Raw genomic sequence first — 27,886 nt, forward strand, 5'->3', positions numbered from 1 at the left:
ACTCAGGTTAATTTGCTTGCTGCTGACCAAATTAAAGAAGGCAAATTACTTTGGTAAAAGGAAAAAAGGATTTGTTTTGTTTCTGATCAAAACAAAAAAAGGATTTTTTGTTCAAAGATCCAAGGAGATGGAAAGGCCTCATCACCTAAATCTCCGTCCCCACTGTACAGGCATTAAGGATCTTTTACAGCAAGAAACCATGGGAAGAGAGAATACAATGAGACAAGAGACATATTCAGACTTGTTTCAACCCTTCTTGGACCAAGACCTCTCCTTCTCTTGCCTAAGGAAATGAAACTGAACTTTGATCTGTTGGTGCCACCATTTGCATATTCTGTCCATTCTTCTGGGTTGAGTAGAGGTGGGACTGGCAGGGTGGCAGTTTGCACCTTAGGCTTGAGGAAGTTTGGAGAAGCCAGTTGTCTCTAAAGGAAAAACAAAATCTAACTTTTAAAGTTTCATTTTGTGATTCCTTTTCACCAAAGTAAGTGCCTCCTTTGATTTTGGTCAGCAGCAAGCAAAAGTACCTAGCTTTTGGACCTAACTGGCCTTTTAACAGTGTGAACAACTAAATTTTTAATATTACTACATCATAATTATTGTAAATTTAACTAGTCACATTTTCTAAAAGTATAATACTTTTAGTCTACTCTCAAAATTATGAAGTCGAACTGTTTATAACGTGAACTGCATGCACCATTTTTCCAATATTCTCTTCTTAGTAAATGGCCTAATTGGTTTTGCTAATCATAACATGGGCGTTCTAATGAATTAAGAAACCTAAGAAAAGTTCTTACCATGCCCAGTAAAATCAATTTTATATGTAAGGGAAATAGTACGTAGAAGTAAATTTTTTTAGGGGAAGTTGTAAAAGAGCTATTGATCAAATATGATTCTAAGAGAGCCCTTCAGGTGATTCAATTCAGGAAAATGGTAACAAAACAGCTGTTTTTATATTTTATAAGACATCCATAAACTCAAAGAAACAAGTAGCTCTGTTTCATTGCTATTGACTTTTAATTTTTCAACTAAATAATTCAATTTGAAATTAAGTAGCTGAAACATATAGTTGTCTATATTAGAAGGGATAGTTTCACCATTACACAAAGTAAGATTTTTACTGTGAAAAAAAACTCTTCACAAACTGTTTTACTTCTAGCAAAAACTACATATATATATGACATTTATATGTATATGAATATATGTATCCCAAGAATCTCTACTTAAATATTTCATAAAATAAGGATAAGGAATCAATACTAAAATGGAAATGAGAGTTTGGAGACTTAGAACAATTTTATCAAACAAGCTGTTCTGTAGCCTTATGAAGTAAAAGCTCTTTTTAATTATCCTGTGTTTAATTAAGAAGTAAATAACCATAGGCTGAGTAAGTCTGCCTCTAATAGTCAACTTAGTTTCTTCAAAAGGGTTGTCATGAAGCATCCTAGTAATTCTCTATTTGATCAATCATGTTGGGAAACTTCTTTTTGTGGGAAGCATTATATTGTCATTCTTAGTGCAGTTAAATTAGGTTTCATGGTTTAAAATCGCCCTATTAGCTTGATGCTTCCTGCGTTTTCATTAACTCAAAACATATTTGATATCATGATAAGCTTCCCTGAAATGAAACTTCTCTTCTGGAATAAGTCAATCTATTACAGCAGATGCTTACTACGGAACTTGGTTTTGAACATTACACTGCTTTAATGTGCTTTTTTATGAATTGATGCTTTGGATGAGGCTATACAGCACTAGCATTTATAAACATATTCTGTGCTTTAGGCCAAATCATTTTCCTTCTCTCCTACTGTAAAACTGAAATGCAAATAATTTTTGAATCCCAAATTATATTCCTTCCAGGAAGATTATCTATAAAGTACCTGGATATGCCTGAAATTTCCCTGCTGCCACACTAGGGCAATAGGTCTCAACTTTGGAGATCCATTAATACCATCTAGGAAAAATGAAAACAGAGTCCTGACCCATGGCTGATCATGTAAATTGGAACTTCTACCAGAGGAGCTCAGGCATAAAAAATCTTTAAGGTTTGGCAGGTAATGAGTATAAAGTGCACCCAAGGTTGTACAGTGTTGCCCTAGCACAGTAGTGTTCATGTTTTTCCAGAGGGTTTGTTCAAAGAGATTTAAAGTTTCTGATCATGCATGGTGGGCTCTGGGAATCTGGATCTCTAGTTATCAAGTTGTGCTGCTGCTTCTGTTCCTGGAACCACACTTTGATAATCACTACCACAGAGCTCTGAGATTAAATAATCTTAAAATCTCTTTGGAGGTGATGTAGATTATCCACAGGATATCCTTCTCAATTGAACATGATGCTAACCCCTTGCTCTACTATTGATTTACCAAACAGAAGGATGGGGGCCCTGGAGGAATGAGTGATGCTCAGATTGATCCCAGTGGCCCCTAGGTGCCTCCGCAAGCAGTTAATGTATTCAGGGTTGGAATTCAATCAGGCAGTCTAATTTTTGGAACTCTCAAAAGAGTTCTGCCAAGTCACAAGAATGCCAATTATCCCAACCACTTTGGAAAAGGCCATTTCCATTCTCCTTTTCATGAAAGAAGAAATTTTCCAGGTGGCAGTCCTCATTTTTTATTCACCAAGTAGGGCTCCTACCATTTTTTCAAGGCAAATAGATAAGAAGAGGCAAAATTCTTGTTTTTGTACAATTTAAATTATAATCACTGTAGAGGAAAAATATCAAACCAACTAAATAATGGAAAAAAATTTTTATTCAATGAAAATTGCTCTCAAGAGAATAGAAAGCAGGTGAGGAGAGAATGTACCTGGTCGGGGGTGTTGCTGAGCTACCTGAAATAATGTGGTCGGGATGGCCTCCTAGCAGTGTGACATTTGAACTGAGACTTGGATATGAAGGAATCAGACCTTGCTATCAGAAGTCAGAGCTTTCTAAGCAGAAGGAGCAGTGCAGGCTGTCCCTAGATCCTAAGGCTGAGCTATGTTGACCTGGTTTTCTGCTTTGAACAGGATGAAAGTCTGTGAGGTCAGAATTAGCAGAAAACTGGGATATGACAGGCCAGAGGTTGTGGGGGGATGTATGAACAATTGTTAGAGGATTCATTCCATGGTAATAGAGAAGGTCTAAGAGGGTTTTAAACAAAGTAGTGATATGATCTCTTTCTTTTTGACTTTCATTATCATTCAGTTGCTGTGTTGACCAAAAGAGCAAAGCTACAGTAGCAGAAACAATATTTAATAGATGGCAACACAACATTCTGGGCTACAGTTAATGGAGGCTTGTGTTAGATGAATAGCAGCAGAAATGATGAGGTAGTTCTCACAGGAAATGACGAGAGAGAAATGGCGAATGACTCTTAGGGCATTCACCTTGAATATCAATGCATGTGTTGCTAATATTCTTGGAGGTGGGAAAGAGCTGAGAGTGAGGCATTTGGGAGGTTTGGCAAAAAACCATTATTTTTTGCTATGAATGTTATGATTCATTTGTATGCCAGATTTTTAAGAGGAGTTTTCTAGATGGCATTTGGATATATGTGTATTTGTTCAGCAGACTCTTTGAATGTGAAATAAAAATTCTGTTGTCCTGGCATATAGGTAGTGTAAGACACAGAGATTCACCTAGGAAACAGTTGATTCAAGGTAGATTTATACTAAGTCTTTTACTTGGAAAGATGTATAATAGGAAGTTCTGTTCATTTTAAAAACCCTGGTACATAACTGATTATAGAAAAATAACTATCCCAGAAATATGAGTTGAAATCGTTTCCCTAAGAGAAAATTAATAGATACACCAATTAAAGCAAACCACTTGGCTCATTTCTGAGGGATAAACTGAAAGATGGAAAGCACACCATTGTCAGTGGTTAATAAGGTACGTCTCCACTTTCTTAGTCTATTTCTACACCTAGCTTTTAGGCAAGCACTAGAAGTTTTCTCCAGGGTCTATTTATGTCTTTAAACTTTTCTTTGGGAGAAAAATTTAGAGCTCTGACTTATCCAAGAAGTTTCCCTCTGGGAAAAGGTAGACATTTAACCTGTCTCTGTTTTCATCTCAAAGCTTTTTACGAAACTAGTTGGGTTCAGAGTTGGTCTCCTTTACCAGTCAAGTTTTCTTAAAGGTAGCAAAGTTATTTGCAGTCAATCAAGTTTAAAGTTGGAAGAAATTCCTCTAGATACCAGTGGAATTTGTATTATTTGAGTAAGAATCTATATGGCTGGAATTAAAGATCTTTCAAGTGACTCAAACCAGGGCCACTGACTCAAGTGATCAAATTTTCTGTAATTCCTACTTTTACTACTTGATATTTCCTTGGTTTGGTGTAACATTACAATACAAAACTATTTAATTAAGAAACTATGATGCTATGGTTGTGGTGGCTCACTTTAAATTATTTCACTATGAGCTATCTATCTGTGTATTAACCCTGATTCATCTGCCTCAGGTAGTTAGAATTTTAACTTCCCTAATTATAAATCTATACTGTAAGCCTAGGATTTTGTTAATTCATAAAAAGGATGCATGAAATAATTATTCATTAATGAAATGAACAATATCTAAAAAATTCAGATAGCTAAACAGATTTTATAAGCCTTATTATGAATGAGGCAGAAGTACTTGTCAAGGGCAGGGGTCTAATATCTTCAGATAAGTGTTCTAGATCAAGCTCTAAAGTTAATTTGATCTGCTTTTTATTTGATTTCATGGAAATTCTGTCCCTGATGTGACTAGAAGCCTGGGAGGTGTTCCTTATAGTGAATCTCTCTTGCACAAGGACTTGTGGAAGTTCCCATGGACTGAAAACAATAATTTAAAGGAATATGTTTGATAACTGGTTTTGTACCTATTTACTACTAAATATTGGTATATTTGGTAAATTTGGTCTACTGATCTAAGACTTGTTGTAATTTTAGCAACCAGCTGGTGGCCAGATTATGGGGAAAATGTTGCCATGGATCACCCATCTCTCTCTAATCATAAAATCCTACCAAATTTGCTTTAAGAGCCTAACAATTGCTCAATGGAAAAACTGGCCTAGGTTGGTTTTTTTGCAGCAGAAGCGTAAAATATAGAAATCATCTATTTTGAGAAATAACAGATTGTTTCTAAACTATCTTTATGAACACTATTAGTTATAATGATTTATTTATGCCAACCCTTTCTAAAATATTGCCCTCTATTTTCAAGTGCAGGTTATAATTTCATTCATAAATTGGATTAGTTTCCTCCAATTCCCTGCAAATGGAAAATGAATGCAAAAAAGCATGACCTGAACATATCATTCATAATGTGCAGATGTATTACACTAAAAATAAAGTTGTTTCTGTATTAAAATTACAATTACACTTGTAAAAGCAGAATGTTAGTCCTCATTATTTCTTTTCTTAAATCATTTAAATACATACGTACAGACAAACATCAGCCCTGGTCTCCCTACTGCTAGCTAATCCATGGTTTGGCATGGGTAATTTCAACAGGACACAGCAGTTCCTCGTGGAGTAATAGCTTCACATTATATGCATTTTAACAAGGACAAGATTTCATACTATGTAAAAAAATATATAACTGTTCCAGTGTACAGATTCCAATACCATGTTTTTCCTCCATACTGTGCAATAAAATGTTTTGTGGAAAATATTGAGAGTATACTTTAATTCCAGCATTGCATTTATTCATTCACTGCCTAAATATTTATGGTCCCTCCTGAGAGTCAGAATCAGTGGCTAATTATTTTAATCATGATTATTGTAATAAACTTAATAAGTAAAAAGTGTATTAACTGTAATAATATAAAAGTATAATCATATCCTGTTTGCGAATAAAATACTAGCAAAACATTATGTCTTTTGTTGGTTTAGTGCAGTAGCAATTACTAATTTTTATTGCATTAACAGGATCCATGAAACTGCCCTGTGCTAGTAGGTAAATCAGGGGAGTAACTGAGAGGAAAAATTAAATTAATCTAAAAACAGAATCACCAAGAGTGATTTATCTGAAAATAAAACTAAATTGAAGAAATAAATAGATTATCTCTTGCTAAACTTTTCAGCCTGCTATGAGTTTTTACATGCCAGTTCAACCTAATATTAATGAATAAAGACCTGGGCACAGGGGTACACAACTGTATCCATAGTACTTGGGAGACTGAGGCAGGAGAACCACAAGTTGGAGGTCAGTCTGGGCTATGTAGCATGAGCTCATCTCAGAAAGAATATTAATAAATGAAATATGGTAGAGAAAATCAGAAAATCCAATGGCTTATTGAACAATCTATGAGAGAAGTACTTTATGTTTCACTCTCAGATTCAGTGACTTTTTTTTCCAAATTTTTTACAATTTAAATTTAAATTTCAATACAGTCATTTGACCTGTGATGAAATATGTTATTATGTTATTATGTAATTATGTTATTATGTAATTTTATTCGTGTGTATCGCAAAGTACCACACAGATTGCCAACTTCTAAGTGCAAACTGAGAAGGTATACGTCAGTCTTCTGTGAGGGCCCCTTGACATTATCCAAATACGCAGTTAAACAGGAGATACGTGAGGCTACCACAGGCATAGCAGCACACTGTTTTACAGTAAACACTTTTATACGAGTAGGATTATGCTCTAAAAGATGAAAAGCACAGCATGTTATGATAAGTACCTAAAAACAGTAACAGATATTTATCACACTATCGGGTACTGTGTACTGTACATAGTTGTATGTGCTTCTTCTGGAAACATACCCTTCTCTCCTTTGATCTCAGTGACTCTTTCTTCCCAACCCACTGATGAGCTCCAGCCTAGTTTTTATCTACATCTCCTCCTATAGTTTTAAACACAATCTATATATGGATTCTTTCCAGATTACAGCCTGTAACCTGATGTCTCCTCTTCCCCTCCTGCCATCTCTACCTCTTTGAAACTTTTCTTCCTATTTCAAATTATCAATTATTCATTTTAATCATTTTAATCCTTAATTACACTTTCAGTTTCTCACACTAGAGAAACTATTCAGTATTTACACGTGTGTCCTATTTATTTCAGTTAAGAAGATGGCTTCGATATGCATCCATTAGCTACAAATGTCTCTAGTTTCTCATTCTTTATGGCTGAGTAGTACTCCATTTTATAAAAAAACCCACATCTTCTTTATCCATTTTCCAGTTGATGGGCACTTGGGCTGTTTCCAAGCTTTAGCAATTACAAACTGTGCCACTACAAACATGGATGTACATATATCGCTGTGGTATGATTCTTTTAATTATTTTGGGAAGATACCCAGCAGGGAGAATGCTGGGTCAAATGGGACCTCTGAGCCTAGTTCTTTGAGGGATCTCCATACTGACTTCCACAGTGGTTGCACCAGTCTGGACTCCCACCAACAATGGAGAAGGGCTTCTTTCTCCCCACACCCCCACCAGCATTTGTTACTGAATGATTTCTTGATAATAGCTATTCTTTTGGGGGTGAGGTGGAATCACAGTATTGTTTTCATCTGCATCTCTCGAATAACCAGTGATGTTGAACATTTTTTCATATGTTTATTTGCTGCTTTTACTTCTTTGTCTGAGAAATGTTGGTTCATCTTAGATGCCCATTTTTGAATTAGGTCTTTGAATTTGGGTGGTCTGATTTTTTCAGTTCTTTATATATTCTAGATAGTAGTCTTTGGTCTAAGGTACAGTGCTGAAAAATTTTTTCCACATTGTAGGTTGTCTCTGAGCTCTGTTGGTGGTTTCTCTTGCAGTGCAGAAGTTTTTAATGAGATGAGATCCCAGTTGTTGATTCTTTGTGCTAGTTCCCGTGCTCCTGAGGTTTGGTTCATAAAGTCTTTTCTTATGCCAATGTCTTCAAGAGTTCTACCTAACTTATCTTCCAGCAAGTTTAGTGTTTCTGTCTTAATATTTAGATCTTTAATCCACTTCAATCTTAGTTTAGTGAATGGTGATAGATATGGGTCTAGATTTCATCTTTGGCAGGTTGAAATCCAGTTTTTCCGACACCATTTATTAAATAGGCTATCTTTCTTCCAATGAGGATGATTGGGTCCTTTGTCAAAGGTGAGGTGGCTGAGTATGTCTGTAGTTGTTTCTGCATCTTCTAATCTATTCCACTGATGCTTGGGTCTGTTTGTTTGCCAGTACCATGCTGTTTTTATCACAGTAGCTTTGTAGTATAGTTTCAAGTTGGAGATTGTAATACCGTCAGCCATGTCTCTGTTGCCTAGAATTGCTTTTGCTATTCTAGGTCTCTTCTGGATCCAAATGAATTTTTGGATTGTTTACTCTAGTTCTGTGAAATATATTGTTGGAATTTCAATTGGCATTGCATTAAATCTATATAGTAATTTTGGAAGGATGGTCATTTTCACTATACTTGTTCTTCCTACCCAGGAACAAGGAATGTCTTTCAATTTTCTTATATCCTCTTCAATCTCCTTTTTCAGAGTGCTGTAGTTTTCAGTGTAGAGGTCTTTTGTTTCCTTTGTTACATTGATTCCTAGATATTTCATTTTTTTGGATGCCATTATAAAATGAATTATTTCTCTAATCTCTCTCTTGGTAAGTCTATAATTCGTGTATAAAAAGTCTATTGTTTTTTGAGTGTTGACCTTGTATCCAGCTACTCTACTGAATCTTTCCATTAAATCTAGAAGTCTTTTGGCAGAATATTTTGGGTCTTCTATGTAAAGTATCATATCATCAGCAAATAATGACAGTTTCACTTCTTCCTTTCCTATCTTTATTTCTTTTATTTATTTCTCTTTTCTAATTGTTGTGGCTAATGTTTACAGAACAATATTGAACAGGAGTGGTGATAGTGGGCATCCTTGTCTTGTTCCTTATTTTAGCGTGAAAGTTTTCAGTTTTTGACCATTTAGTATGATGTTGGCTGTTGGTTTTTCATAGATAGCCTTAATCAGGTTGAGATAAAGACCTTCTATTCCAATTTTCTGTAGGGTTTTTATCATGAGTGGGTGTTGCATTTTGTCCAATCCCTTTTCTGCATCTATTGAGATGATAATGTGTTTTTTGTTCTTGACTCTGTTAATATAGTGTATTACATTTATTGATTTACTAATGTTGAACCATCCTTGCATCCCTGGGATAAATCTGACTTGGTCAGGGTGTATGATCTTCTTGATGACACTCTGTATTCTTTTTGCCAGTATCTTGTTGAGGATTTCTGCATCTATGTTCATTAGGGAGATTGGTCTGTAGTTCTCTTTTTGGGTTGTGTCTTTTCCTAGTTTTGGAATCAAAGTAAAACTTGCTTCCAGGAATGAATTTGAAAGTATTGCTTCCCTTTCAATTTCCTTGATGAGTTTAAAGAGGAATGGTGATAGTTCTTCTTAAATGTCTTGTAGAATTCAGCAGTTAAGCATTCAGGACTTGGGCTTTTCTTTGTTGGTAAATTTATTACATTTTCAATTTCACTCATTGTAATTGGGGTGTTTAGAATTTCTATATCTTCTTCATTTAACTTTGGAAATTTGTATGTATCTAGGAATCTGTCCATTTCTTCTGTGTCTTCCATTTTATTAGAGTACAGGTTCTCGAAGTAGGTATTGATGATTCTCTGGATTTCTGCTGGGTCTGTGGTGACTTCACCTTTTTCATTCTTAATTGCATGGATTTGAACCTTTGCATTCTATTTTTTGATAAGGTTGGCAAAGGGTTTATCGATTTTATTTATTCTTTCACAAAGACATCTCTTTTTTTTTTTCTTTTTTTTTTTGGTACCAAGGATCGAACTCTAGACCTTGTGCTTGTGAGGCAGGTGCCAGAACCACTGAGCTAAATCCCAGGCCCAAAACCATCTCTTTGATTCATTGACTTTTTGTATCATTCTCTTAGTCTCCATTGTGTTGATTTCTGCTCGGATCTTTACAATTTCCTCTCTTGTAAGAGCTTTGGGTTTGTTATGCTCTTCTTTTTTGAGGAGCCTGAGGTTCTGCATTAGGTTATTTATTTGAATTCTTTCCATTTTCCTAATATGGGCATTCACTGCTATGAATTTCCCATGTAGAACTGCTTTCATTGTGTCCCATAGATTCCTGTATGTTGTACTGGCATTATCACTTACTTGTAGAAACTGCCTAATTTCTTCTTTAATTTCCTCTGTGACCCATTGGTTGTTCAGGAGTGTTTTATTTGATTTCCATGTGTTTGTGGGAATATTGCAGTTTCTTATGTCATTGATCTCCAATTTTATTGCACTATGGTCTGACAATATACACGGGGTAACTTCAATTCTTTTACATTTACTTTGACATGTCCTATGAGCTAGCATGTGGTCTATTTTGGAGAATGACCTGTGTGCAGCTGAAAAGAATGTGTATTCTGATGTTGTGGGGTGGAACACTCTGTAAGCATTTATTAAGTCAATTTGTTAAATAGCTTGGTTTAGTTCTAGAATTTCCTTTCTAATTTTTGGCTAGATGATCTGTCTATTTGTGATAGTGGGTTATTGAGGTCCCCCACTACAATTGTATTAGTGCTTATTTGGTTTTTCATGTTCATTAATATTTGTTTTGTATAGTTGGGGGCATTCACATTTGGTGCAAATATATTTATGACTATCATCTCTTCCTCTTGGACTGTTCCCTTCACAAGGATGTAGTGACCATCTTTGTCTCTCTGAATTAGTTTTGGTTGGAAATCTACTTTGCCTGCAAATAAAATTGCTACCCCTGCTTTTTTCTTGGTTCCTGTGGCATGGAGAATCATTTTCCAACCTTTCACTTTCAGTCTATGTATTTCTTTTTGAGTTAGGTATGTTTCTTGTATACAGCATATAGCTGGATTTTGCTTTTTAATCCATTCTGCCAGTCTATTTCTTTTGATTGGTGAATTGAGACCATTAACAATGATAGTTACAATTGATAGATATTGACTCATCTTGTCATGATGTTTTACTGTTGTTGGCTCTTTTATTTCTTATTTTTCCCCCTTTCCATTTAATTTCTTACCTTTCCTGGTTGCTTCCCTCTGTTGGGCCTCATGGAGTTGTGACCTCCATTGTTTTTTTCTAGGATATTGCTTAGAATTGTTTGGAGTGCTGATTTGGTGTTCATGAAATTTCTCAGGTGTTCTTTGTCGTGAAAGTATCTAATTTCCCCATCGATTTTGAAAGATAATTTTGAGGGATACAACAGTCTAGTTTGGAAGTTATTTTCTTTTAGGGCTTGAAATACTTCATTCCAGGCTCTCCTTGATTTAAGGGTTTGTGTTGAAATATCGCCGTGATTCTGATGGGCTTTCCTTTGTAGGTTATTTATTTCTTTTCTCTAACTCCCTGTAGGATTTTGTTCTTCTGTTGAGTTTCTGGGATTTTGGCTATTATATGTCTAGGTGTAGATTTTTTTTTTTCATAGCTAGTTGGAGTTCTATATGCCTCACTTATCTGTATGTCCAATTCTCTACCTCTGTTTGGGAAGTTTTCTACTATTACTTTTGTGAAAAGTTTTTTATGCCAATTGTACTTTCTCCTGTTTTTTCGTGGACTCCTATCAGTCTTATGTTATTTTTCCTTCCATCATCTCGCAGCTGCTGGATTGATTTCTGGTGGTCCCTTACTATTTTTAAGAAATCTCTGTTTTCATGGTCCTTAACCACAATCCTGTCTTCTATATCTGATATTCTATCTTCAGTTTCCCTTAATCTGCTATGCATGCTTCAATGGAGTTTTTAATCTCCTGAATATATGTTTGAATCTGTTTCATGGATTCCATTTCTTTCTTATGTTGGGCGATCATGATTTCCATTTCTTTCTTATGCTGGGCATTCATGGCTTTCAGCATGTTTCTGATCTCATGTGTTTTTTATCTGTTTCTGTTCTAGAGCCTCTAATCATGTCTTTCACTCTGCTCACCATCTCTGTAGTTATCTGGGATATTATTTCTGCTTTGAATTCTTCTAGAGACTCATTCTGTTTTGTTACTTCCTGTGCTATCAGTTCAGGGTGTCCAGAGGTAGATTATCAGACTTTTCCACCTCCTTTCCCCCAGAATTTGCTTCGGTGGGGTGGAAGCCTTAGTTTGTGACTTGCTTAAATGTCTTCTCATTTTTGTTTTTGGTACTGTCCTTGGTTTAGTTCCTGGGTTGATTCTTTGAAGTTGCTTATTGTAAGTATCTTTGTTGATGTATTTAGAACCCTTATGGAATGATAGCTTCTCAGAGATGTCTTCCAGGTATAGCTGGTCTTTAGGTTTTGAGTCTCTAATGGCTCTGAGGCTGTCTCATTTTCATTATACCAGGAAGGACACTGATTAAATCAATGACAACACCTTAGCCTAAGTGATACAATCAGCAACACAATAGCATCAAGTACCTTTTAGAAAATGATAATTTGTGGTGGTTATTAACCTTTCACCTTTAACTGTGTGAATTAAATCAAGATCAAGGACCAATCCAACATATGTTTATAGTGAATAAACTCTTCAATATAGCTACTTTATCCTTCAGGATGGTCAATTAGAAGGAGTTGGGGAGGGAGGAATATGTAGGTAGAGGGATAGCGGCAGGTTAGCAGTGAGGCCAAAGGGCACAGGCAAGAGAAGAAAAGAAAAAGAAAAAAAGAAATACGAATTAGGGCCAGAACAGGAACACAAAGGAAGATGAAGAACAATGTGGGATAGCAAGGGAGCGAGGGAGAGAGAAAGAAAGAAAGAAAAGAGAAAAAAAGAGAAAAATAAAAGTTTTAAAAGAGTAGAAAAAGAAAAAAATTAAAAATGAGAGCAAAAAAATAGTGGTAATTTTTAAAATAACAAATAAAAGATAAAAATGAAGGGCCTCCTTCAGGATGTGTCTCTGCTGTCACAATAAACAATGTGCAGTTATGAGTCAATGAGTCTCAGTAAGCCAGTCAGACACCTGAGAGATTCAATCAGATTTCTGGCTGCAAGTCCCAAGTTGAGCTCCCTGTCCTCCTGCAGGGCTGAACTCTGGAAGTTTCTATTGCAGGTTCCAGCTGACTTCTCCTGAAGATAGCCCAGGTTCTGATGGGAGGTGATGATTCCTCCAGCTTACCAAGTATGGTGGTCTGGTGTGCCTTTAGTGCAGAGATTCTCTTCACTTTTCCAGTGGGCTTCAGTTTTCGTCAGGGAGCCTGAGAGAGTCCCTCTTTCAGATGTTCACTTCTGCAGCTCAGGACAATGGCCTTTATGTCCCCGTTTTTCTGTAGTGTGGAACCAGGTAGCTGCACAGCCAAGAGGCCAGAGGCGGGGGGGGGGGGCTGTTGTTGCTGGCGTGGCTAAGCTGGCGGCTGGTGGGTGTGCCAGGGCAGTGTGTGAGGGGGTCCTCACATTCTCCTGGTTGCAAGGGGGTGGGGCGAGCCGGATGGAGCAGGGCCCAGCCACCCACCACCACTCTGACCACACGGCCAAGCTGGGGGCTGGTCAAGTCAGTGTCTTTGAATAGATAATGGGCTATATATAATTCTTCAGTGAGGAAGGTGATGCATATAGGTTTTTTTCATGCACATGCATTCAAATCCATGAGTAAATGTGAAATGAAACACAATATATGTGGAACGAAATACTTAAATAAAATGTGAATTCAAGGTCTATTGCTGCTTTGTCCCATTGTGTTATATTTACAAAAATGGTATTGACTTTGATCAGCTCTCTCACATTTTCCAGCATCTATGAGAAGTGAGGAGGGTTGATCGAGGGTAAAATTATGGAGTGTAGAATTACCAACCGGGAATTGTTTAGGTATCACCCAGGTGAATCTCTTTCTCTCTCTTTAATATGAAGATTGAAGGACATGTTTAAACTTACTCAGTTATTAGAGAGCCAGATAAAGATTGAGAATTCTTTAGATTATACTCCCACCTACCTTGGAAGCAGATCAAAATTTCTGAATGGCTCCTATACTTTAGGTACTTTCTTCAGCCTATATTTTAGCATCCTGGTATTTTAATGTTTGTCCTTATTCCTTCTTATAATAACTTTTTAGGTTCTCAGCCTTTATACTGAGATGGCTGAATGAATTTAAAGTGTTAATCCTTCCAGAAGTATTTCTATCTTAACATGCATTAAAAATTACACTAAAGAGATCAAACACTAAGTAGAATATTGGTTAAAAGGAACCAACCCTATCAATACCTTGATCTCGGATTTCTAGTCTCCAAAATAGTGAGAAAATAAAGTTCTGCTGCTTAAGTAAAGAAAAAAGAAATAAAATTCCAAATGTAGAATTTCAAGACTTAGTAAAGGTAGATAATGGGAGGAAAGGATTAGACACTTTCCAAAGCCCTTGAAATCACACTACATAGTTAGTTTCTTCATCTATTTGCAATACAATTCAAACATTATGCATATTATTCCCAAACTATTGAATGTTTCACCAAAATTAAATTCTACTGTGAGGAAATGTGACCTTAATAAGCAGAAAAGCCTGAGAACATTGAGTCAGTTTTAAAGGAGAGTGTTCATGAAGAGTGAGGGGATTTCCAGGAAACTTAATAGCTTCACAAGATGAACTATTTGAGAAACAGTGTTTCAAGAAAACAAATGTTTGATACCTGCTAGGAATTTTGACATATTAATATATTGTTCACAGAACATCTATAAATAGCATGAACTCCATGCCAGGTTTAGACCTGGATGTTGGATATTGCTGAGTAAGATAGAAACCCTACTTTTTTGGAACTTATAAGGGACATGGGGGAGTTACAGATGCAGACAATAACCAAACAAATAAATACACAGGAAATTTTAGATGAAGATAATGGATACAAAACAAGTATCTGGAAAGGCTTGACAGAAATTGACTTGAGGTTACTTTGGGCAGGATGGTTTCTTTGGAAGGGTGATATCTGAACTTAAACTTGAGGGATGAAAAAAGAGAAAACATGAGACTAAGAAAGAGCTCTAGTATATAAAGGGATCAGCAAGAGCCAAGGTCCCAAGAAGGGAATGAGCTTAGTATGTAACCAGACAGGGAAGTGTCAGGAGATTAGATAAAAAAAAAAAAGAGGAAGCAAAGCCTAGTTGATATATGGATTGGTGGGCATGATAAAAGCTTTATACTTAATTCTAAGAAGTCAGTGAGCAGCTTTAAGTAGGAAAATGATATACTTAATTTACCTTTAAGTACTGACTATCTCTGCTATGTAGAGGTGGATTACGGAGAGATCAACAAGGAAGCTTGTAAAAAGAGGGTGATGGAAGACTTATGTACAGATATAGAAGCACTTTTGAAATATAACAAACAGGAATTGTGTTCGCAGCACATATACTAAAATTGGAATGATACAGTGATTAGTATGGCCCTTGCGCAAGGATGACATGAAAATTCCTGAAGCATTCCATATAGGGGCCAGGGATTTAGCTCAGTGGTTCTGCCTCCTGTCTCGCGAGTGCAAGGTCCCAAGTTCGATCCCCAGTACCAAAAAACCCCAAAACAAAACAAAACAAAACAAAAACACACAGGAGTTACAGGAGTTAATGGATTCACTAACAGAAGTGATAGAAAAGAAAAGAAAAAAATAGGATAACACCAAAGTTGTTGGTTTTAATAATATATAATATCTAATGTCTACTTTGATTTTATTTGATACATGCAATGAGCACATAAAACCTAAAAGGCCAAGTAAACCATATAGCCATTTCTAAAAAGCCATAGATTTTTAGGCATATAGATTTTTAGGCATATTGTTCTACCAGAGTTGTGAAAATTTACATATATTATTAAATTAGTTACAGACAAAATGTGTGATTAAATTGTAAGGATTCCAGATGATTTTTTAGAAAAGATAATGACAGTAAACACATTTTATAGTTTGAAATAAGAAGCATGAACATTTGAGAATTAAGCTTTAAATAAGGGGAATTAAAGGGACATTAAAAGGAAATAAACCTACAGAAAATAGGTAAAAGGATGAACTGTTTTGTAAATAATTAAGTATATTGTTGTAATTTGTGGTAAATCTTAGTGGTAAATTTTCCAAAGAAGTCACGTAAATTCACTAAAACATTAAAAAGCAATTTTATTTCTGTTAAAGAAACAGAAAGACTCCAAGAATCTGGTGGTATTAAAATGTTGATGCCAATTGTGCACTACTTTAGCATTGTGAATCATGTACCTGATAAAAAATAGCAGAGGAAAATTCATCAAGAGTATTAGACTTATGAATGTTAATCAAATGGCTGACAGATACAATCATTCTTCCAAAAATCATTATCTTTTCATGATCAGAAAACCTTCCCTAATATTATGATGGTTTTAAATATTGGCTTTTATCTGAGAAGTTCAAATGCTTAATGATATGTTTCTTGCTAGATTCTTGTTATGAGCTAGACAGTCAACGCCCACCTTAAAAACATCTTAAGAATTTGAAAAAACTAAATCTCATGAAGAATTATTGAAAATAAATAAAAGGAATTTTTCACTAGTTTTTTCAAACCAAAGACAAATTACAAGAACCACTTATCTGAGGTGAAATGCAGTTCATCTGGAGAAAATAAATTGTTCTAATTTGTTGAAAAATGTCATTTCATTTCAAAATATTGCCAGGAAAATAGCAACAAATTTAATTTTTCCAAGGATACTAATAACCTAGCATGGGATTATCATTTTTGTATTTTCCGATGTACATTGGAATGAAAGTAGGACTCTAAACATAGAAAAAAGCTGGTGAAAAGGAAGTCAAATGTAAGGGACACTAGCATCATATATACATTTTTTGGCTGAGTTCAACGTTCATAACTGGGCAGTTTGCCCATTGCCTAAGGGATTGACTGCCCTCAGTTCACCTTTCCAGCAGTTGTCATGCTGGGAAATTCTGCTTAGAGACTGCATCATGAAACTTAACTTCATCAATTCTCCATAAACTTTAATGAAAAGGGAAATTTAAGGCAGATTCGTCCTCATGTGAATAGAATTTCTTCAAAGCTAACATGCACGTAAGATAGGATTTCTCTATTTAAGACTAGAAAGAGACATCAACATGATTAAAACTCATTTGAATAGAATTCCTTAAAAGCTAAGGAAGGCATACTCCATTATGTTCCAGATTTAATGCCTTAATCACATGAATACACTAAGAAAAATTATGGATCAGTAAATAGTTGTGATAAATATAACTTGATTTATTATAAAATGAAATTATCTGTTTTTTCTTTTACTCTGTTGTAAACATTGTGAGAGGCATAATAAAGAAAATTGATAGACTGGCCCATTTGAATGTACTTAGTGATCTAAAACTTTAACATACCAAATATGAATGTGTAAGTAATATTTAATAAATATTTGGCCTGACCACTTAAAAATTGATGTATATGATAACTACAGGCTTCAATTCTGATTTCAGGGAGATGATATTAGACTGGGGTTAATATTACTTTATGAGGGCTGGGGATTTACCTCAGTGGCCCTGAGCCTGCCTCACAAGTGCAAATTCCTAAGTTCGATCCCAGGTACAAAAAAAAAATTACTTCATGAGTTTGATGAATATTGTTGTACTTTGTTCATGCTCTATATTTCCACTGCATGTATCACTTTAGAATTTAGCATGTGGTTAATTTCTATTACATTTATTCTTTATTGTCAGTAGAATATATCCGCAGAATAAGTATCTGAGTCTACTTTGTTCACGGATATAGACCAAGTGCTTAGGAGAGTGACTGGAACACAGTAGGGATTCAATATATCTCTTGGACACAATGAATATTCTTCAGTTATAAACAAATTAAAATAGTGTAACTTCACTGAATAATTTGTACTTACAAATGCATATATAGATACAAAATTTAAATCTTGCTTTCTTTCAATGCCCATATTATGTCAGTAATCAATCAGTTCATAGTGACAGATAAAGTATTTCAGAGGAATAAATATGAGGCAAGCATTAAATATCTGTTTGAAATGAGTGCATCATCAAAAATTGTTATCAGTGCTTTGATAATAGTGCCTTCTAGCCAAACAAACTTTGCAAACAAAGTTTATAATGGCCAATGTGTCCCTTGTGTAGCTTTCATTATGAAATGTAAAGATGCTGTCTTTGTTAGACAATTCTAGTAAAATACAGAAATAGAATTACATGTGATAATTACAAAGATATACTGACAAACATAATAAAGATTTTGAGCATATGGAATAAAACCTGATTTTTTATCCCAGCTCCAAATGTCACAAACACCTATGCAAGGTCTTAATGGTAAAGAAACGGATGTATTCTTCATTTCCATCTGTCTAGCACTCTCAAGATCCTTTATAAAACAGAAGTTTTCTTCAAGTTTTATGCAGACTATAATACCTCTTGATGGTTTTTCTGCTTGATTATCTCTTAACTAAGTAAAGAGTACTTAAAAGGGTACTTTTAAGAGGACCCACTTCCTGTAATAAATATTTTAAAAATAACACATGACTAACATATTGCTAGCAAAGCCTCCTGAATTAATTCTTTTGGTAACAAAAATTCTACATTCTTGCAAAATTTCCACGTTGTTGAATGTAATTTAGATTGCTTGATGAAGTTTAATATACTTTTAAAGTATACAGAATTATTTGCCCTTCTAGATTCAGTTTCATTGCTGAGTATAATGTGATTGCCACCAGCTACTCCTCACTCCTCACATTCCCCATGCCTTACTACCTCCCATCAGCTACATCCACTCATATTTGGTTGGTTTTGTTTAATGGAAATGTTCCCCAGCTGCCAGACAAAGGAAGGTCCCTCACTTCCCTACTTCTACAGCTTTATTGGGCTCCTCTACTGAAGACATACTCTCCCATCAGAGGACCTCCCACACAACCTCACAAATATTTGTTCTTTGTGCCCCTTATTTCCTAGGGATAGCAATAACTCCCTATGGGTACTAGCTCAGAAGTGCAGCAATTATTCTTGCTGTTTTTACATCCTTTGAGCATATCTTCATATTACCTGACTTGGGAGTGTTGTCTTCCTCCTGCACCCTCTGAATGATATATAATTGGGCCTTTCCACATTGAAATCCACCTTATTCACCCAGACTTCTCCATCTCTGTAAATGGCAAGAATCTCAAGCAAAGGCTCATGGATCATTTTGGTCTCTCCATTCCATTCACTTCTTTCTCCATATCCTACTTGTTATTGAGTCCTATCAGATCCAGCTCTAAAATAAAATTTGAAAATATCCACTTCTGTTTATCTCTGTTGTTACCTTCAAGACTGAAGCTGCCAATCATTTTTTTTTTACCTGAGATATTGCTATAGCCTCTTAACTGGTCTCCTTGCTTTCTTTTTATTGCAATGAACTTTAAAAGTATATTCACACTTCTTACTTCCCCTTCTTTCCATACACATGTTAAACAAGAGATTGTATTCAAAACAGAAATAAATAACACAACCAACTCAATAGCTTCCAATTTCTTTCTTATCGTGGGGTTTTTACATTTACACTTTCCTTACTTGGTATAATTTTCTCAGAACAATGGATCTGTACCATCTTTCCCGACTGAGTACTCTTATCTCTTTATAGTATTTATTTGTAATCATCATGTTTATTTGACATTTGCTTACTATATGTTGTGGCCAACTAAAATAAGTGGGTGTTAGGTGAGAACAGATATTAAATCTGTACCCCCAGTGCCCTAAAAGAGTTTGCACTTTAGTAACAATTGGGTTAATAAATAAATACCTTATGATTCAATCCGACCTCCATTCTTATGGGAACTTCTAGTTCTAATGACACAATGTTCCTACATGGTGCTTTCTCTTCAATTTTTGTAGCCTCAATACTTAGATGATCTCAGAGGAATATAAAATTACAGTTCTCCAAGTTCAGATCTTTGAATGTATTAACATTTCTTATAAAATACAAGGTAGGGCATATCCCCATTACCTCAGAAGTTTCCCCTGTGACCAGGAATAACTAATCTGATTTCTATTACCATGGCTTAGTTTATACATTAATGCCTACATACCTCTCTATGTCTGGATTCTTTGTTCAACATAATGGTTTGCAATCTGTCATGTTCTTATGTGTATGACCATTTGTTTGCTTTTTATTGTTAAGTTGTTTTCCATAGTGTGTTTGTGACACTAGTTTGAGGATATTATGAATGAATCTGTGATGAATATTTCTGTGAAAATTCCTTTTATGTTGATACACCTTTTAGTTTCTCTTGAGTGAATATTAAGGAGTAGAGTGTGGGTCACAGGCAAGTACATGTATGCTTAACTTTACAAGAAACCGTCAAACTTTTTCCAAGGTGATTATTCTATTTTTCATTTCCAATCATGATCTTTAAGTGTCTCACTTTCTCTATATATTTGCAACACTAAATATTATCAGTCTTACAAATGTTTGTTATTCTTGTAGGTGTATAATGATAGCTCATTGATTTTAATTTATCTGATAGAGAATGATGCACGATCCATTCTTATACACTCATTTAGAAAGTATCTGCTTTCACAATAAACATAGTTTTATTGAAACTTGCTGTAATTATTAGCAACATGGCTGATCTTTCCAGTAAGAACACATTTATCAATGAATTTTAGCTTCCATGAACTGATTTCTCAATTGAATTGAAATCCAGTAGAACTCATAGTAATATGTGGTTTAAAATATGCATGAGTTTATCCTCTTGCGTACAGACACATTTTTCTATTTTGTCAGGAGCAATAATAGTCTGACTAGTGCAACCTATCAGTGTCCTCATATTGAACTAATTTCATTCTTTTAACTTAAAATTATAATGAAGATTAGAACAACTTTTTCTCCCTAAGATGCATGCAATCTGAAATTGGCACAGCAAGAGTTTGCCACAAAAGTTGAGAAGCTAGAGATGGCTCATTTGCTTTTAAAATGGATACGATGAATATAGCACATGTAGGGAAGAATTAACTAACTGGAACAAAATGGTTTTTGCAACTATTCCTCTCAGCTGGAAACCCCACTATCACTTTGTTTTTTCAGATAATGAGAAAGTCCATAAACTGCAAAGGCTTCTATTTTTAATTATTTAAATCCTCTTTTAATTCTGAACTTCATAAGCTGTTCATGATACCTCTTCTCTGCATATATTCTTCTAAATTACAAATTTGTGTTTAATAATCCTACAATAAAATTCTGAATTAGCACATTTATATTAAACAAAATGCCATCTCAATTTAATTATATGATATATGCATTTGTATGAATTGACAGTGCAACTGAGAAATGGAGCATACTATTCTCAGTACTTTGTATTAGAAGCTCACATACTGGGACATAGAGTGGGTTATACAAAAGTATATAAGCCCAGGGTATGTTTCTATTTTAAAGTTGTGATATCTAATAGGAATAAATACATGGGCTACTTACTCATATAAATGTGAACTTACAGAGAAACTGGAATCATGAACCAAGAAGGCAAACAGTAAAAATGAAATATAATAAATAAAACATATGTAAATAAAATTAAATTCTGTGTTAAGTAAGAGTGCCCACATAGATTTTAACCTAAACTGGCAGATGTCTTTGGGGTGGTGTGACTCAAATAAAGCCCATGTGATGCACACTATACATAAGGGCCTTAGCCAGCACTTAAAATAGGCTTTTATCCTCCAGAGCAGCTGTAAAATTCAATTCTATTCTCTACGTGATTACCTTATGTAGTTTATGTGTTATCCAGGATGACAATAGCTTGCACTATTTTTTTCTAATGTTGGTTCATGATTCTTTATCATAATAAAGGGAACAAACTAAAATAAATGTTCATTTCTCTTGTATTAAATCACTCTTTGTTGCTTTGTTTTGGTTTTTAGCAATATTCTTGGGTACATGATAGCATGAGGTCATTCACATTTTCAAAATATCATTTATAATAATAATAATAACAATAATAATAGCAATGACAGTAATGATTGCCAAATAATTTTTGGCTCAAATAACCAATTAATTTTTGTGGAAAATAATATTTTATGGCAGAAGGTTTATACATTTCCCAGGCACTGTTACATATGAAGCAGAATATAGTTTCCTTCCTAGAAAGAATGATTTTGTGTTAGGTATAATTTCTCCACTCTTTCCCAAGTTCTATACCTCCAGAATACCTCATCCTCTGAACACTCATGCCCAATCAGGAAATGTTCTTCCCAAATGATATCTCTCATTCACTTTTCTGATTTCTCCCTATTGCCACTCGCTACATTCTTACTTGTAACCTCTCTCTATGCCCAGTTCCTAAAGGCTCCTAACAACTTCAGTTGTTCCCATTCCTAATCAGGACTCTGCATTACAGCCAGAGCTAATTTTCTGATCACTTCAGGCCCTTCTCTAAAATCAGTTATTACTTCCTATAGTGTATAATAAAACACTGGCTCTCTAAGAGGAAAAAAAAGGCCTTTAAAGTCTTATGGTCAACTCATTCCATACATTTCCACATATGCCTTTACTGTCCCAATTTTCAAAAATATTATTCAGTTAGAGGTTGTCAGATCTAAAATCACCTTTCACATATCTAGGTGTTTGGTTCCTTTGTTTCTTCTCTTTAGTATGTTTTTCTCCTACTTTGCCAGATAAAACTCTATATTTTTCCAAAAATCAGATCAGTTACCACTTCTGTGGGACCTTCACAGACAACTTGAGGCAGAATTACTTCTGCCAAGTTTCCCCTTATAGTTTTATGCCTTCCTGAACAATATAGCCATAATAACCTTCTATTTTAAATATTGCCATATTTAAAAGTTTTTGTTCCCCTGATTCTGGAATGGATACAGGGCTGGGGACATGCCTTACTAAGATATCTGTCACAAAAAAGAAAAGACGGAATTTATATTGCTGGTATAGATTAAATTCTTGATGAATGACTCAATTCAAACATGTAATATTTACACATTTAGGGCTGCTAGGATATACAAAATATATGTATATTTCTTCTTTTTTAAACTCTCATACCTGAAAGACAGGCAGCTTTCCTTTTATGTACTAAATTATCCTTAAAATTGCTTCAATGTGTCTTTTATAATTTTACAGTGATAAATTGGTCCATTAAAAGTGTCACACCATGGTTTATATATTCATTTCTCTCCAAATTTTCATAGGAGACTCCCACAAACACACATGCACACACACTCACAATAGGTATTCCTGCACTTAGGAAAAGATTATTCATCTTGAAAAACCCAGAAAAAGTAAAAAATATCATAAGTAGAAAATTCATGATATACCTAACCTGCTGAACACCACAGCTTAACACCACTGTACACTGTAGAGCATTAGTTGTTTCACTTTGTGGTCATGTGGCTCACTAGGAGGTGCAGCTTGTTGTCATTGTCCACTACCAAGAGCGGGTATCATAACATATATTGCTATTCTAGATAAATATCACAAATTCAAAGTTCATATAGTTTCTACTAAGAATATATTGCTTTCACACCTTCATAAAATCAAAAGAATTAATGGTCAAAGTATAATAATTTTCAGTGATAGTTTTGTGACTGACTATACACCATACAAAAAAGGAGCAACACCAGAATTTCATATGGTTCTTTCAACTCTTTATAATGAACCAACTAATCAGTGCACTCGTCAAATTTAGAAATGTCATTTCTACACTGAATGTCAACAGGTTAACGAAGCAGGTTTTCCAGGACCTCAGAGACTGGAGAGAGAAGATCCCTTCCAAAGAAGGCAGTGATACTCAGATGCAGTAGAAAAATAAGTACAATATTGAAGAAAATTGATGCATATGGTTAATCTCTCAATTTTTAAATGTATGCAGCCAATTGATACAGAACTACGCTGTACTATATATTCTAAACTAAATACATTCTCAAGTCATAAATACTAGTAGCAGTCAGTCTTGAACTGATTTTAAGGATACTAAAGAGGTTCAAAATCAGTGGCTCCTCAAGAATTCTGGATCATTCTACATGACAAAGTGGGATTTATTGACATATTATAACAACTATTTAAATTTAAAGTATATTTGGTAAGAAATATAAAGATAATTTTAAAAGTTCAGCATTCCACACACAAGACACAACTAATTGTTTCTTTGTAGTAATATTCTTTATCTAGGGATTATGGTTTATGCTGAGCTGTAAGAAAAGAAGAGGCTTGGGCAAATCTAGTTTAGTAGCTGTGCTTCCATTTCTTTTTCTTTTTCTTTTTTTTTTTTTTTGGTCCCTGGGATCGAACTCGAGACCTTCCGTTTGTGAGGCAGGGAGCGGAACCACTGAGCTAAGTCCCCAGCCCCTGTGCTTCCATTTTTTGACAATCATTGATATTCACCTTTTAGCACTGGGGAACTCACTGTTTTTCTGCAGTTCTATCTTCTTTCCCTATTAGCAGATGCCCTTTTTCCATGGCCTGATTTTGTCTCACTCTTTGGACCAATGCAAATAGACTACTTTCCAAAGTGAGTGATTGGCTCACAGGCTGAATTGTCTAATAAGCAGAAGTTAACAATGTGATAGTCAGTTAATGAACTGAGAAAGAGGCCTGATTGGTCCTCTTAAAAACTTACAGGTATCAAAAACCATCACTATGCATCATTGATTTTTGTTTTTTAAAAGCAATTATTAGTAACTAAATTCTCTAAGCAAGATGAGCATTATTTAATTTATCCTTTGTTAAAATGCCAGAATCTGTTGTTATCTCTCAAAAGGAATACTGTTTATGAATTTATAGCAATTAATTATTCATAAGCACTATGGAAACACATGGCATCACTGAAAACCAAGGTTTCATGTAATATTAGAATAATACTTGTTCATAGTATTGTGATTTAAAATACTATCATTTCAATGTGATTTCAAAATAACATATGAGGAAACATTTTGTAATCTGTGAGGCAATATCTAATGTATTAAAATAATAATAAATCTACTGCCTGACTTTCCCTTTATGCTCCTTACATCATAGCAATATGGTCTTACATCCCATGTCATGAGAAGCTGCCATTTGTTGCTCTCATAATAATATGTGTCAGGAAAATAGAAGGATGAGGGTATAGTGGAGAAAACTGATTATGAATTCTTCTCTTCACGAAAATATTCTTGTTTTACCATGAAAACCCAAGAGCGCCTATGATTATATGTGTCCTCTGACTCGGTGAGATAGTCTGATTAAATTTTGAGACCACTAAATGTTTTCAAATGTGATAAAACTGTTAATCAAATGTTAAGTGTCTAATTTATGCAGATCATATAATTTCACTTTTCATTTTATTTTACACCATATTGAGAAAAGAATCATTTTCTTTCACCTACTTGAAGGAATTTGTAACACCTGCACTCACACACAGATACAAAGTAAAAAAGAAGTTAGTTTTCGATGGGATTTAAAAGACTATAAAATAAAATAGCTTTGAAGTCTCCTTGACATTGACTTTAAAGGGTTACATGTAGATTTTTAAAAATTAAAAACATTAATTTAGCTAAAAACATGTTTCATCAGCAAAAGAAGCAATACTGACTTTGGGTGTTTTTGTTGCTTTATTTTTCTAAGATTGTACAGTTGTCATAAAATCTAATTTTCTATCAGGGACTAAACAAATTAGTCCATCAATTATCTAATAGTCCATCGATCATCTAATATTCAGGTTGGTAATGCCCAATAAAAGACATTCTAAATGTTTTCAGCAGTTTTAATAGTTAATGAAGATGCATTTTTACAAAATTAATAAATGTATTTGCTTTCCTTTAGACTGATGTTAGTGCAACATTTACTGTTAAGTGAAATTAAGTGTATTTTAAAGATGAGTGACTTCTTAATTATTTTATTGAAGGAATGCTACTGTAATTTCAATATCTAAAATTCACATGATCTATTTTAAAGGAACATATGCTTGATAATAAGGAAATCTGTGTTCTGATTGGGTACAGCATCATCATAGTTATAGGTTTTATATGTCATTGAATACTTTGGACTCTAGATCATCATTGTGTAAATCAAGACAATAGATCATATTTCAAGTCCCTCCAAGTCTATCACTGTGAAGTTCTTACTCCAAGTGTGTATCTTATTTACATATATTCAGGAATCTAAGCAGGTTGATAAATGCCTATTAACTGTATCACATAAAATTTCAAATCAAGACTGTTGTCAAATAAACAGTTTAAGCAGTTAATATCTCATTTCACAAAGTTTTGTCCATGAGCAAGCAGCATCAGTATCATCTGAGTGCTTATTAGAAATGCATATTCTCAAGATCCACTTACAATCTACTGAATAAAAATTTTCATTTTAACATGATCACCGGGAATACTAAAGTTTAAAAAGCACTGCCTTAAAACTAACTTCTTCCCCAAAGTGATTACTTCTATAAAATTTGAAATGCTTAATAGTATTCTATAGTTTACATTCTGTCTTGAGAGATGCACTTAGCTTAATATTCTCACTTTTCAATTTATAAGTATTTATGGATGAAATATCCCAGCATGTGAATTTCTGCTTCTTAGCTGTTAGTAGTGAAAATATTATAGTGGGGTCTCTAAAAAAAGGGGTATAACAAAGAAAAGCATAGGTCAATAATGTTGGAAGGTTTTCTGGTATCAAATAAAAGAATGGTTGTTCTGGGTGGAAGAGGATTTTAGGAGAGACAATTATTGGGATAATATTATTAATCCATTAATTCATTCAAAGAAGTATTTGTTGGCCAAATATGCACCAAAAACTGATAGTTTGGGGGATATAGGTTTACCTAATACCTGCTTTCAAAGAATTCACATTAGAGTAAAAGATATTCCAAATTTACAATATTATGTCATATGTACTCTCACTCAAATAGAAACATTTCACAATTTTCAATCATGACCTCAGAAATACAGTCAACTTAAAAAATAGTTTTCCCCAGGGGCATTCCCGTATTTTAAGTATCTCGACATTGTGATCTACACCTTACTTTGGATGTGTAATATTTACTCCTGCACTTTATAAAAGGAGACCAAAATGTGAACATTTAATGTTGGCAAAGTGTTGGTAATCAATGTATGTTTTTATGTTTTCAAACTACAATGCAGATTAATAAAAATACCAGTTTGATCGAAAAATATGATGAGTGTTTAATATTTTTAAAAATATTACAGTAAAAGTTATATTGTCATTAGTCCCCCTCAAAACACTCACCCTTGCTTCAGACACACTTACCATTCTTGCTGATTACTAAAGGACTTCTGAGAGTCCTTTTTCCAGAGTTACTTTCATTGCTTTGTTATGGCTGCTTTAGTGTTTTGAGCTGATTCAAAACATTTACATTTCATGGTCATTTTGACCTTGAGGGAAGAGCCAGAAGTTCCATGGTGCCAGATCCAGTGAATAAGGTGGATGAGCACACAATATAAGAGACTGTCTATCTATTGGATGGCACTCAGCAACAGCTTTCACTGATTTTTCGTTGCACTTGTAGAAGATACTGAAAGAAGACTTCCAGAACTGCTTCAGAAAGTGGCAAGAAAAATGGGAAAAGTGTGTTTGAAACAAGGGAAGTATTTTAAGGTGCCTTAATGGTGATGTGTCTTTTACTGTCATAAATATTTTTTTTAAATTCAAATGTTCACTGTATATTTTGATCACATCTTGTATATATGTGAGACATAGCTTATTAATCTCTATAAAATTATCTCCTGTGATATCAAATTATTATTTCTTCCAAGGAATATGCATCACATTAATATTTTTCATTCATAAATGTAATGTATAAATGATATGCTATAAATGAAAGCCATTTACAAGCTTAACTTATAAAATTCCTCTCATAAACATTGAAAATGAATCAAGAATTAGAGTAAAATAGAGGATTTTCTTGGAAGGCATTTTTAGTAAGTAAAACAATTAATAATAATATAACAGTAGTTTCCATTTTATTGCTTATCTGGAAGAATGCTTTTTAGTTAAAATCCAACTCACATTAAAATGGACTTTGTTAAAAATCTTTTATGATTATTCCTATCATTAATTCTATTATGACTTATATG

General features: G+C 34.4%; 1 protein-coding gene and 1 pseudogene across 17 annotated transcripts in view; one reads left to right on the forward strand and one right to left on the reverse strand.

Moving 5' to 3' along the window:
- Positions 1–27,886, reverse strand: part of Il1rapl1 (interleukin 1 receptor accessory protein like 1) — a 1,215,099-nt gene that overhangs the window by 146,258 nt on the left and 1,040,955 nt on the right. The window lies entirely within an intron of this gene.
- Positions 15,217–15,314, forward strand: LOC147823238 (U6 spliceosomal RNA; annotated as a pseudogene).

Source organism: Heterocephalus glaber, unplaced genomic scaffold (genome assembly GCF_053883595.1).
Source record: "Heterocephalus glaber isolate CG9 unplaced genomic scaffold, H.glaber_assembly_v1.0 deba00001594, whole genome shotgun sequence".
NCBI lineage: Eukaryota > Metazoa > Chordata > Mammalia > Rodentia > Bathyergidae > Heterocephalus > Heterocephalus glaber.